Below are 15,265 nucleotides of genomic sequence, written 5' to 3'. Positions count from 1 at the left end.
CTAAATATTCAGGCCCACAACAAAAGCTATTATAAATCTATTTTCAAAAATAGACAGTCCAACAGAAAGATAGATAAATGACTCAGGGAGAAAGTTCACAAATGATGTTATGAAGGAAGTCAATAAATAAAAGCTCAACTTTGACATCAGTGAAATGCAAATTAACACTACAATATAGCACTGATATTCATTTACTAAAATGGCTAAAATGCAAAGAAGTTGTAGACGATATCAATATCAACAAGAGAGAAGAAACAACAAAATTCATTATAGATAGATTAGATAGATATTGAATCAGTATTCTTTGTATGAAATGAATATTAAAGCATACCTACAATATTAGTAGCTCTAGCAAGCTGATTTATATACCCATCTATCTATCCCATACTGTTGGCAAATGACATGTATGCCAAAATGTCTAAAAGAAAACATATCAAATCTCATTATCTAGAGGAAAATCTGAGTATCATAGCTTCTTGACTTTGAAATCTGGAAGGTCCTTAGGTGGCTACTAATTTTTCTAAACACAAAAATATTAATTTATTCTCAAATTAAACTTGATTTGTAACTGCATGTTCAAATGGTTTACTAGCACATTTACTTGAAAAGATCCAATCAGTATTCTTTGTATGAAAGGACTTAAAGCACACCTACAATATAGTGAATTATTTTAAGATTAAGAATACATTCATCTCAGTTTCTTGATCATGAATATCTTATAAACACAGAATTGTCATCACCTTCAACTCAATCCTGCTTCACCTATCCAAGAAGTTCACACTTATAGCTTGTTAAACATAAACAGCATGAAAGACATTTAGCCTCAATATAACTAAAACTTATCACCTCATCATGAGGAAACTCTTCTGATCTTTATTACTTAGATGAAGTTTTTCCATCATCTGCTATTACATTTTTCTTCCTATTTTGAATAAATACTATTTTACCAGGCATTTAGTTCTTCCATACAAATCACAAGTAAACACAACAGAAATCGAGTTCACATGCCAATATACAAATAATATTAAAATAAATAATATTCAAATTTCATTGCTGATAAAGTTTGATTTAATAGAAAGTAAATGTTAGAAGAGGTTATAATATATACCAGAAATATTGGAATAGTAACATCCACATGTCTACCTTAGGTGGTTATCACTTTTAACCACAGTATATAAAGATTTAGAGTTTTTTCATACTTTGCATAGAGAAATGTGTTTTGAGATTTTAAAGTATTTTTTCTTTAATATATTCAACAATGTTTTCCCAGACTAGGGAATAGAAAAATATAAAGGGTTCTTATCAGCAAAAGTAACACTTGTGCTGAGTTATTCATGGAGAATCAAATGCAATAAAATATGTTATAAATCACTTTGCAATTTCCCAATCCAGTCATATATTAAGTCAAACCAGGAATTCTAAAAAAGAAAAGCCTCAAACATAGGTTTTACTATAATAATGACATTAGACATAGGTGGTTTTCTTTACCCAGACTTATTTGCATTCCTCAATATTCTAAGAAAGGTTTAAAAAAGGCAATTTACAAATAGAGAACCTCTCAGCTGGTATCTGCTTACAATAGAGCACAAAGTAGTAGCTAGAAGCTACAAATGATGTTTTTGAGACACAAAACAATACAATAGAGCACAGTAAACCACGTAATGTATAATGTATATAATATACATTATATAATGTACTTATTATATAAGTACTTCCATTTCTGCCCTCACTTTCTTCATCTTTACAGATGAGCAAGATGGTGGTAACTGTAATCTCGTTGTTTCACAGGATAAAGTTATACATAAATTTAACCACAGTTCCTGACACAAAATATTTGATTAATAATACTGTTAATGTGTCGGCTTCTCTGATAGCTCAGTTGGAAAAGAATCTGCCTGCAATGGAGGATACCCCAGTTCAATTCCAGGGATGGAAGATACGCTGGAGAAGGGGTAGGCTACCCACTCCAGTATTCTTGGGCTTCCCTTGTGGCTCAGCTGGTAAAGAATCCTCCTGCAATAAGGGAGACCTGGGTTCCATCCGTGGGTTGGGAAGATCCCCTGGAGAAGGAAATGGCAACCCAGCCCAGTATTCTTGCCTGGAGAATCCCATGGACAGAGGAGACTGGCAGACTATAGTCTATGGGGTCACTAGAGTCTGATACGACCTAGCGACTAAACCACCACAACCATACAGTTCATGGGTCACAAAAAGTCGGACACGACTGAGCAAGTTTCACTTCACTATTAATATAGCATTTGGAAAAGTTTCTGTAATAGTTTTAATATTAATTTTAGGATTTGTAGTCACTCTTGCATTTTTGAAAACACATATACCTTCTTTCCTCTTTTAAGATCTCCCTCATTTTTACCCATTATCAGTGTCATTTGATATATCCTGCTTCTCTTTCAAATTTTAATTATTCATTGATTTATTTGTATCTGTGTTGATTCATGGGTAGGTATTGAACCGGTTAAAACCATTATTGAAATTTTACTCTGATGCTCAAGTTGCCCAAGATTTGGCCAATAAGAAGACATTCAAGCCTGTTTCTGTCTTCTTGACACATCCCCATTGTTTGTTGAGCACTTTATTGATTGGTACAAAAAGATGCTTTGGGTTCATCTTATGTCTACCCATCCCAGCCACTCAGTCAGTCATTTTCAAAAGAGGAATCTTTGCCCCTGTTTATGTTCTTTAGAATTCAAAACACCTAGATGTTAGAGATGCACATCACTGTGATAGTTATGCTGCTCCTATATTCTACCACTGCAAAGAACTATGCATACACACAGCAATTTATACCTGTATTTATTTCTCTGTATATTTCAAACCATGATCTTAGATCTATACTTCCAATTATAGCACAAAAGTACAGATTTTAAACTGTTTTCCCTCTTTTTATATATGTAACTATATCACCCTGAAAATGATATACCTAGAGCCCACATTCATAATACATTTGCTCTTTTGATCAATCTCTCTGTGAATCTCCCTTCTCCAATATCAGTTTTATCCCCCCAAAGTGCTTCCATCATCCTGCTTAGGCTATAACCACCCCACTATGCAGGTTTTCTCTCCAATCTGCTTAGATTGTGACTTCTGTTCTGAATCATCCCCATATGAGCTCTGACTTCCTATGCTAAGTAGACCCCAGCATGGATTTCACCTTCATCTTGTTTAGATTCTAACTCCCAGTTTCAAGCCATCAGATGCCTCATCCCTAACTTCTGACATACATGCTTGTGTCTATCTGCACCGTTGAATGGATTTATGTTGAAACTGGGCTTTCCTTGAAAGATGGAAAGAATGATAAAGAATCTGCCTGCAATATGGGAGACCTAACTTTGATCCCTGAGTCAGAAAGATCCCCTGGAGATGGGAATGGCAAACTACTCCAGAACCCTTGCCTAGAGAATTCCATGGACAGAGGAGCCTGGCAGGCTATAGTTAGATATGACTGAGTGACTAACACAACAGCAAATGTTTAAATTGTTCAGGAGGAGAAGAGAAGATAAATGAAGAAAAGAGAATGGAAAGTTGAGAACAAAAGGAGAGAAGTAGTCATTATTATAGCTTAAATAACAAGTAGATAATAAAAAATGTGATATATTTCAATGTGATATATACATGGAGATATGATTTACATTAATTTATGTCATCACCAAACTCTCGTTTATTATCTAAATATATGTAATCAGCTAACACACATACTACATAAAATGTAATTTTTTGTGTTCTCAATCTGACACTCTTAAAATATTATGCCTCATTAACTTGCTTTTTTAGTTTTGAATTTCTAGTTGAATTACCAATGAGTAAATATAATTTTATATTAAGGACTCTTTTTGAGGATGTGGTTTGTAGGCTTGTTAAAGAAAGTGTTGACCTAGTCCTTAATAGAGGAGAGGAAAGGTAAAAGTTTGGAGAATGACTTAGGCTGTCTTGCAGTAAATGCAAAGTTCAGAGATGCTGCCAGTCATGTCCAGAAACTAAGGATGAAAGTGTGTAGATCATTATTCAGAATCAATTTTAGAAGGATTTCCTGGCAGATTTAGCTTTTAAGAACTAATTACCTCTCTTACCTAAAAAATAGGTGGCTAAAGGGACTTTTCTCTGTAGCCCAAAGCACCATGCATGAAATTCAGTATTATATAAATTTTCACATTTTTTTTCTGTGGTTAACTTCATTAAGAGAACAAAAATATTTTTAAAAGGTTACTATACAATATCAAATGTTTCCATATGACAGGTTTATGCTACTTATGTACTGTGCAGAAAAATTATTTCTGCATCTAACATAGCCTGAGATCTATAATTACCTAAAGTTTTTGAAATAAATTGCTTTTTTGTAGTCTACAATACCAACTTATCATTAAGAGTTTGAGAAACTCTGTCTAGTTCAAATTACTTAAAGCAATTTATTGATGATAGCTTGCTCCTCAAATTTCATACTACCTCTTGAGAGAAAGTAATTTGGCAATTAACAATTTATTCATTATTCCTCATATCAAATGAAGTTTGATTTTTTTTATGAAATAAATGTTTTTCTTCTAGCAGTTTAAAGTATATAATGATAATACATAGGTATATCTATAAAAACAACAAAATAATCTTCTTATTTAAAAAAACTATTAGAAGAAGTATATTTGCTATTTTCTCTCCTTAATAGATATAAAATGGAAATACACAGTTCACTACAATGACCGGTGGACCAGATTTGGGGGAAAAATCATTATTTTTTAAATTACGTTCATCCAAATACCAATCAAGAGAATATAAATATATGGCACTACATACTTATGTACAATACATAGATCTAACAGTTGACTGGTGTTAGTAAGGAATTTCTAAATATCAATAATTTTAAAATACTTAAGGAATTAAATACAGATTTCACAAAAGAGAAAAGTAAAATGTCCAATAAACCTATGAACATTTCTTCATCTCTGTTACTGAGCAGGAAAATGCAAATCAAAATCACAAAGAAATACTGCCACACATACCAGGATGCCAAAAACTGTTAAAGTCAATATTATTTTATCTTGACAATAATGCAAAGCAGCTTTATACTATAATTCTGATGAGAATATGCACTGATAAAACTTTTTGGGGAAACTATTTAGCATTATATGAAAAGCTTTGATTATTCTATGATCCAAAAAGCATTCCTAGCAGAAGAGATACGAGAATGTTCTCAGTAACACTCTCAATAACAGCCCAAACTAGAGAGCTAGACAAGATTCACATCTCCATGAACACTAGAATGGATCAATACACTTACACACACACACATAATACATAGATATATGTATATATATAGGTATATGTTATATGAATGAATATATATAAGTATATATGTGTATATTCTGTTGTTGTTTATATGTATATATTATTGTTTATCTGTTGTTGTTTAGTTGTTAAGTCATGTCAGACTCTATTGTGACTCCATTTACTATAGTCTACCAGGCTGGAGTGGCTTGCCATTTCTTTCTCCAGGGTATCTTCCTGACCCAGGGATCAAACTTGCATCTCCTGCATTGGCAGGAGGGTTTTTTACCACTACCCACTAGTAAAGAACACAAACATACATTAATATAGATTTGTCACTATATATTATTCTAACTATTTTATATAAAGGTTTGCATAAACTAAGAACATGACCTAGTATAAATATATGTATGTACAAAAATACAGATTTAAAAATGTAATCAATAACATATAGTAATAAGGATGAAAAACATGATATGCAACAAAATAGATGAATAGCAATTATAGTCATGTTAAGTGCAAAAAGTCAGATGTATTACTTTTAAAAACAAAAATTTATGATGATAAAGCTTATCATATTATTTAGTTTGGGGATGTAGTGACTAAATGGAGCAATAGTGGAACTCTGAGGACTCTGGAAATATTCTCTATCTTAATCTGGTTGCTGGTAAAATAGACATTTTAATTTTAAAAATTTAAGTTATAAGCATTCAATAAAACATATAAAAATATTCTCTTAGGATTTGCCTAAGTAATAGTGTTCTAGGATGGGATTTTTTGTTTGTGTAGTTATAATCATAAGAAGTATTAACACATAAAGTGCTCTAGAAATAATCAGACCAAACTCCAATGTTAAAAAAAAAAAAAAAAAAGGAAAATAAGGTATCGAAAGATTAGATGATGGTACATATTGAGGCAGAAATCAAGTCTATGACTCTACACTCAAATGCAGGCCTCCTTTCTGAGCTCATTCTACTTCATTAGGATTTATATACATTCAAAATGTTTCTTCATTTAATACATCTACTTTTATTATATACCATAGTTCTAATACTTCCCACAGCATATTGACAACATATGTGATGAACAACAATGATTAATCTATTTTGAGCAATAAATAATATGGGTCATACATATGTCAAATTAGCCTATATTTATTTTTCTTCATTTACTGAATAAAAATAGTTTAATGCAATGATGCTCTGTAATCATACAATCTAAACACAGGGCATCATAAATCTGTACATATGTTTTGTATCTTCTAGGTAGATAAGACCTGATTTGTTAGCAGCTTTTACTATCCTGACACTGCAGAAGATGCACTTGAAATGTTTAATTCTAGGGGAAATTTGTACTGGGTCACGTTCTTACTTGATACAAATCTTTATATAAAATAGTCTTATTGTTACAAAACAGTATAAAGCTAGAGATAAAACTTAAATTGTCAAAGACTCCTACTGTCCAGTTATTTCAGTTTCCTCCTCATACATTTAGGGTATGTAGCTAGTTGAAGTTTCCTTTGCTTTTCAGTAAAAGATCACAAGTAAAGAGTTCTGTGGTTTTGCATATGTGACTATGTTACACACAAACCTGATATAGTTTACACTCAATAGTAACCTTAAAGACACAAATGGGATATGAATATATTTGACAACTATACTAAATATTTGTATCTCTCTGCAAGCTTCTGTACATACTGGCATGTCAAACCAATAGTCGGGTAACAGGGACCAAAAGGTAACTGCAAATAAATTGTGTTAGCTTAATGCTTACACAAAGCTATGATAAAGCCTTACAAGTAGCTATGAAAAAAAGAGAAGCAAAAAGCAAAGAGAAAAGGAAAGATAAAAGCATCTGAATGCAGAGTTCCAAAGAATAGCAAGGAGAGATAAGAAAGCCTTCCTCAGTGATCAATGCAAAACAATAGAATGGAAAAGACTAGAGATAGCTTCAAGAAAATTAGAGATACCAAAGGAATATTTCATGCAAAGATGGGTTCAATAAAGGACAGAAATGGTATGGACCTAACAGAAGCAGAAGATATTAAGAGGTGGCAAGAATGCACTGAAGAACTATACAAAAAATATCTTCACAACCCAGATAATCATGATGGTGTGATCATTCCAGACATCCTGGAATGCAAACTCAAGTAGGCCTTAGGAGGCATCACTATGAACAAAGATAGTGGAGATGATGAAATTTCAGTTGAGCTATGCCAAATCCTAAAAGATGATGCTGTGAAAGTGGGACACTAAGTATGTCAGCAAACTTGGAAAACTCAGCAGTGGCCACAGGAATGGAAAAGGTCGGTTTTCATTCCAATCCCAAAGAGAGGCGATGAGAAAGAATGCTCAGACTACCACACAACTGGACTCATCTCACACGCTAGCAAAGTAACACTCAAAATTCTCCAAGCCACGCTTCAGCTGTACGTGAACCATGAAATTCCAGATGTTCAAGCTGGTTTTAGAAAAGGCAGAGGAATCTGAGATCAAATTGCCAATAGCCATTGAATCATCAAAAAAGCAAGAGAGTTCCAGAAAAACATTTATTTCTGCTTTATTGACTATGCCAAAGCCTTTGACTATGTGGATCACAACAAACTGTGAGAAATTCTTCAAGAGATGGGAATACCAGACCACCTGACCTGGCTCCTGAGAAATCTGTTTGCAGGTCAAGAAGCAACAGTCAGAACTGGACATGGAATAACAGACTGGTTCCAAATTAGGAAAGGAGTACATTAAGGCTGTATATTGTCACCCTGCTTATTTAACTTATGTGCAGAATACATCATGAGAAATGCCAGGCTGGAAGAAGCATAAGCTGGAATCAAGATTGCCAGGAGACATATCAATGATTTCAGATATGCAGATGACACCACCTTTATGGCAGAAAGCGAAGAAGAACTAAAGAGCCTCTTGATGAAAGTGAAAGAGAGTGAAAAAGTTGGCTTAAAACTCAACATTCAGAAAGCTAAGATCATGGCATCTGGTCCCATCACCTCATGGGAGATAGATGGGGAAACAGTGGAAACAGTGGCTGACTTTATTATTTGGGGCTCCAAAATCACTGCAGATGGTGACCTCAGCTATGAAATTAAAAGACGCTTGATCCTTGGAAGAAAAGTTATGACCAACCTAGACAGCATATTAAAAAGCAGAGACATTACTTTGCCAATAAAGGTCCATCTAGTCAAGGCTATGATTTATCCAGTAGTCATGTATGGATGTGAGAGATAGACTATAAAGGAAGCTGAGTGCCAAAGAACTGATGCTTTTGAACTATGGTGTTGGAGAAGACTCTTGAGAGTCCCTTGGACAGCAAGGGGTAACCAATCCATCCTAAAGAAATCAGTCCTGAATATTCACTGGAAGGACTGATGCTGAAGCTGAAACTCCAACACTTTGGCCACCTGATGTGAAGAACTTACTCTTTGGAAAAGACCCTGATGCTGTGAAAGATTGAAGGCGGGAGAAGAAGGGGACAACAGAGAATGAGATGGTTGGATGGCATCACCGACTCAGTGGACATGAATTTGAGTAAACCCTGTGAGTTGGTGATGGATAGGGAGGCCTTGTGTGTTGCAGTCCATGGGGTCAAAGAGTTGGACATGACTGAGCAACTGAACTGCATGTGGTGGTGTTAGGAGGTGAGGCCTTTGGGAGCTAATGAGGTTTAGAAGAGGTCATGAAAGTGGAACCCTACAATGGGATTAATGCTCTCAAGAGCCAAAGAGTTTGCTTCCTCTCTCTGCTCTGTCATGTTAAGGAGATGATGAGAAAAAGACCATCTTCAAAATAAGAAATTTTCCACAAACACTAGATCTGCTGGCACCTTGATCCTGAATATCCAAGCCTCCAGAACTGTGAAAATGAATTTTTGTCGTTTAACCTCTCCAGTTTGTCGTCATCTGTTAGCAGCCTGAACTGACAAAGACACCATCACATGTGAAGTGAGTTCTATCAGTTTATATTTCATAAACTGAACATAGCCTGAACTCATCCTCAACCTAAAGACATACACCGTATTCAGGATTTGCTAAACTTTTACAATTGATATCATTTCCCTTCTTCTTTTAAAATAATTTTTCCAAGTGTTCATATCCATATAATACCTTAGACATATGGACACCATGAAAGTTTTATTGACATTAATTACTGGCCCTCTATGCACCCCATAGCCTTATATAGCTACAGAAAATAGCCACTTGCATCCTAGGAGTAATAGGTGAAAAATAAATTCTGGGTTGTTAGAGAAACTGCACAATGGATTGAAAACATATTGCTCTATATCCAGAGGAAGAGTATTATCTCTAGAGAAATGCTCTTGTCAGCAATGAATCAAATAAATGGTTTGCCTTACTGAAGTCAGAGGAAAAGACATTCTTAAAAACATCAACATGAACCTGCTGTTTAGTTAGATAAATAATAAAAATGTGCTTCCTATCTTCCTTAATTCTATTTTCAACAATGAGAGTATCATTAAATTTATAGTTCTTTGAACCTGATGTGTTTGTGCAATGCAGATGAATCCATGAAGTTAGAAAGCAGCACTGAAAAGTATGATTCACTTTATCATTTGATTCTCTCAGACTGACAACCAAAAACTTAACTGCAGATGAAGATGGATGTGATTCAGTCTCATTCTTTATCTGTCTCTCTCTTTTTCTCCCTCCTCCCTTCCCTCTTTTTAAACCAACTATCCAATTTGTTTTTTAAGACTATAGACCTTTGAGCTTCCTATTTCCTGAAGTATATTAGGAGGTTTTCATCTACTCTTTTACAGTTTGATATCTTAGATACAAAGATGTTTTCAATGATTCCTCTGAAAAATTTGCTAGAATGGGAAACAAAAATGATTTAAGCCTTTATAAATATACTGTAATGTTTAGTGATTGTTTAAAATGAGAACTTTTTCACTCTCCTCTTTCAATATGCAGAAAACTATAATTATGGCATCCGGTCCCATCACTTCATGGGAAATAGATGGGGAAACAGTGGCTGACTTTATTTTTATGGGCTCCAAAATCACTGTAGATGGTGATTGCAGCCATGAAATTAAAAGATGCTTACTACTTGGAAGGAAAGTTATGACCAACCTAGATAGCATATTAAAAAGCAGACCCATTACTTTGCCAACAAAGGTCCATCTAGTTAAGGCTATGGTTTTTCTGGTGGTCATGTATGGATGTGAGAGTTGGACTATAAAGAAAGCTGAGCACTGAAGAATTGATGCTTTTGAACTGTGGTGTTTAAGAAGACTCTTGAGAGTCCCTTGGACTGCAAGGAGATCCAACCAGTCCATCCTAAAGGAGATCAGTCCTAAGTGTTCATTGGAAGGACTGATGTTGAAGCTGAAGCTCCAATAATTTGGCCATCTGATGCGAAGAGCTGACTCATTTGAAAAGACTCTGATGCTAGGAAAGATTTGGGGCAGGAGAAAGGGATGGCAGAGGATGAGATGGCTGGATGGCACCACAGACTCAATGGACATGGGTATGCGTGAACTCAGGAAGTTGGTGATGGACAGGGAGGCCTGGTGTGCTGCGGTTCATGGGGTCACAAAGAGTTGGACATGACTGAGTGATGGAAATGAACTGAATGGAATGGAAAATGAGAACTACATTTTATAATTTAAAGTGTTAACATTGATTAAGGAGATGCTTTGCTATGAAGATATAATCCCCTTTTTATAAAATGTGTCAATATATATGTTGCTTCATAAAATAAAATGATTAATACAACCCTCTGTATTATGCAAATTATTCTATCTTGACAACTATATTCTGAATATTGCAAGAAAAATAGAGAAAGCCAACATAAACTATTTACTGTGGGAGTGTCAAATAATCTAAAACTGTTTGTTTTAAAACAAACAAACAGTTAAAAATTAGTTATAAGACTTTGGTTAAAAGATTAGTCATTAGACACTTAATAAGTAACATATCATCTAAATGTCACTTGTCCATAGCTCAGCATGATAGTTTCCATAAAATCACTTAAAAATATTGATTACAATTTTAAGAATTATTTTCTGTTGTTACTTCAATCCATCATTAAAACATATCCAAACTATAACATTTACATATTTCTAATTTTAACAGGACTACACTCACCACATTATAGTCAACAAAAAGAGTCTGAAATGCAGTACTTGGATGCAATCTCAAAAACGACAGAATGATCTCTGTTCATTTCCAAGACAAACCATTCAACATTATGGTAATCCAAATCTATGCCCCAACCAGTAATGCTGAAGAAGCTGAAGTTGAACGGTTCTATAAAGATCTACAATACCTTTTAGAACTAACACTCAAAAAAGATGTCCTTTTCATTATAGGGGACTGGAATGCAAAAGTAGGAAGTCAAGAAACACCTGGCTGCTGCTGCTGCAAAGTCGCTTCAGTCATGTCTGACTCCAAGTGACCCCGTTGACAGCAGCCCTCCAGGCTCTCCCATCCCTGGGATTTTCCAGGCAAGAATACTGGAGTGGATTGCCATTTCCTTCTCCAGCGCATGAAAGTGAAAAGTAAAAATGAAGTCACTCAGTCGTGTCCAACTCCTAACGACCCTATGGACTGCAGACTACCAGGCTCCTCCATCCATGGGATTTTCCAGGCAAGAGTATTGGAGTGGCTTGCCATTGTCCTCTCTGGAAACCCCCTGGAGTAACAGGCAAATTTGGCCTTGGAGTACAGAATGAAGCAGGGCAGAAGCTAATAGATTTTGCCAAGAGAATGCACTGATCACAGCAAACACCCTCTTCCAACAACACAAGAGAAGACTCTACACATGGACATCACCAGATGGTCAACACCAAAATCAGACTGATTATATTCTTTGCAACCAAAGATGGAGAAGCTCTATACAGTCAGCAAAAACAAGGCTGGGAGTTGACTGTAGCTCAGATCATGAACTCCTTGTTGCCAAAACCAGACTTAAATTGAAGAAAAAAGGGAAAACCGCTAGACTATTCAAATATGACCTAAATCAAATCCATAATGATAATATAGTGGAAATGAGAACTAGATTTAAGGGACTAGATCTCACAGACAGAATACCTGATGAAATATGGACGGAAGTTCATAACATTGTACAGGAGACAGAGATCAAGACCATCCCCAAGAAAAGAAGTGCAAAAAACTAAAATGGCTGTCTGGGGAGGCCTTACAGATAGCTGTGAAAAGAAGAGAAGCAAAAAGCAAAGAAGAAAAAGAAAGATATACCCATTTGAATGCAGAGTTCCAAAGAATAGCAAGGAGAGATAAGAAAGCCTTCCTCAGTGATCAGTGCAAAGAAATAGAAGAAAACAATAGAATAGGAAAGACTAGAGATCTCTTAATGAAAATTGGAGATACCAAGGGAACATTTCATGCAAAGATAGGCTCAATAAAGGACAGAAATTGTAGGGAACTAACAGAAGCAGAAGATATTAAGAAGAGGTGGCAAGAATACACAGAAGAACTATATAAAAAAGATCTTCACGACCAAGATAATCACGATGGTGTGATCACTCACCTAGAGCCAGACACCTGGAATGTGAATTCAAGTGGGCCCTAGGAAGCATCACTACAAACAAAGCTAGTGGAGGTGATGGAATTCCAGTTGAGCTATTTCAAATCCTGAAAGATGATGCTGTGAAAGTGCTACACTCAGTATGCCAGCAAATTTGGAAAACTCAGTAGTGGCCATAGGAATGGAAAATGTCAGTTTTCATTCCAATCAAAAAGAAAGGAAATGCCAAAGAATGCTCAAACTACTGCACAATTGTACTCATCTCACATGCTAGTAAAGTAATGCTCAAAATTCTCCAAGCCAGGCTTCAGCAATACGTGAACCGTGAACTTCCAGATGTTCAAGCTGGTTTCAGAAAAGGCAGAGGAACCAGAGATCAAATTGCCAACATCCACTGGATCATCGAAAAAGCAAGAGAGTTCCAGAAAAACATGTATAGCTGCTTTATTGACTATGCCAAAGCCTTTGACCATGTGGATCACAATAAACTGTGGAAGATTCTGAGAGAGATGGGAATACCAGACCACCTGACCTGCCTCTTAAGAAATCTGTATGCAGGTCAGGAAGCAGCAGTTAGAACTTGTCATGGAACAACAGACTGGTTTCAAATAGGAAAAGGAGTATGTCAAGGCTGTATATTGTCACCCTGCTTATTGAACTTATATGCAGAGTACATCATGAGAAATGCTGGGCTGGAAGAAGCACAAGCTGGAATCAAGATTGCTGGGAGAAATATCAATAACCTCAGGTAATCAGATGACACCACTCTTACGGCAGAAAGTGAAGAGTAACTAAAGAGCATCTTGATGAAAGTGAAAAAGTTGGCTTAAAGCTCAACATTCAGAAAACGAAGATCATGGCATCCGGTCCCATCACTTCATGGCAAATAGATGGGGGAACAGTGGAAACAGTCGCTGACTTTATTTTCTGGGCTCCAAAATCACTGCTGATGGTGATTTCAGCCATGAAATTAAAAGATGCTTACTCGTTGGAAGGAAAGTTATGACCAACCTAGACAGCATATTAAAAAGCAGAGACATTACTTTGCCAACAAAAGTCTGTCTAGGCAAGGTTATGGTTTTTACAGTAGTCGTGTATGTATGTTGAGTTGGACTATAAAGAAAGCTGTGCACAGAAAAATTGATGCTTTTGAACTGTGGTGTTGGAGAAGACTCTTGAGAGTCCCTTGGATAGCAAGGAGATCCAACCAGTCCATTCTAAGAGAAATCAGTCCTGGGTGTTCATTGGAAGGACTGATGTTGAAGCTGACACTCTAATATTTTGGCCACCTGATGTGAAGAGTTGACTGATTTGAAAAGACCCTAATGTTGGGAAAGATCGAAGGCAGGAGGAGAAGGGGATGACAGAGGATGAGATGGTTAGATGACATCTCCAACTCAATGGACGTGTGTTTGGGTAAACTTCAGGAGTTGGTGATGGACAGAGTGGCCTGGCGTGCTGCGGTTCATGAGGTCTCAAAAAGTTGTACATGACTGAGCAACTGAACTGAACACTCACCGCAACATCTGAAAATTTATCTAACATTGATAACCTTTCTATTTTTCAGAACTAATTTTTGAGTAAAGGAATCTTTTTCAAGTTGTGTGAATCCTAATATATCTTAGTCTTATGAAGATTTCAGTAAATGTGTAACAAGTTGAGTTGAATCAAACATAAAATTACATTATTCTAGAATATATATTTATATATAATTTAATCTTCAACCATATATATAATATATATGTAATCATCAATCTGTATATAACATGTATCTTCTTTATATATGCTATGCTATATATATCTTCAAATATATATGTAATCTTCTATAATATATATAGTGTACCCCCCTTTATATAGCTTATAAGTTTTATATGTATATATATATATACTTTTAACATTTTAACACTTTACAATGATCTATCACATCAGTACAGAGATGGAGCAACTCATTTTTTAAATAAAGTATAAAAGTTGTCAATGATTCAGGCAGTAAAGAATCTTTGTGCAATGTGGAAGACCCAGGTTTGATACCTGGGTCAGTAAGATTACCCTGGAGAAGGAAATGGCTACCTACTCCAGTATTCTTGGCTAGAGAATTCTATGGACAGAGGAGCCTGGCAGGCTACAGTCCATGGTGTCACAAAAAGTTGGATTTGACTGATCAGCTTACACAAATTAGTCTATGAAATAGATACATTAATTTATTTACTCAGTATTTTCTCTGATTTTTTATTGGCTTAACTGAATATATTTTTCAATAGACTCTTTAATAACTCCATTAGTATCTATCAAATAGGCCTACAGAAACTGACTGTGTATTCTTTATTTGAATAAGCATGAATAAATTGCCTTCTGAAAGTCTGCAGCAATACATATACTGTTGAATTTGAGGGTAAAGAAAACACATTGTCTGAAAATACTGCATTTTATCTCTTTTTGAAACATCAATTTTACTTTATTTTTGCCTTGTCATATTGACT

This window comes from Capricornis sumatraensis, chromosome 6 (genome assembly GCF_032405125.1).
Source record: "Capricornis sumatraensis isolate serow.1 chromosome 6, serow.2, whole genome shotgun sequence".
Classification (NCBI taxonomy): Eukaryota; Metazoa; Chordata; class Mammalia; order Artiodactyla; family Bovidae; genus Capricornis; species Capricornis sumatraensis.
The sequence above is the reverse complement of the archived record's forward strand: the minus strand, read 5'-3'. Positions refer to the sequence as shown.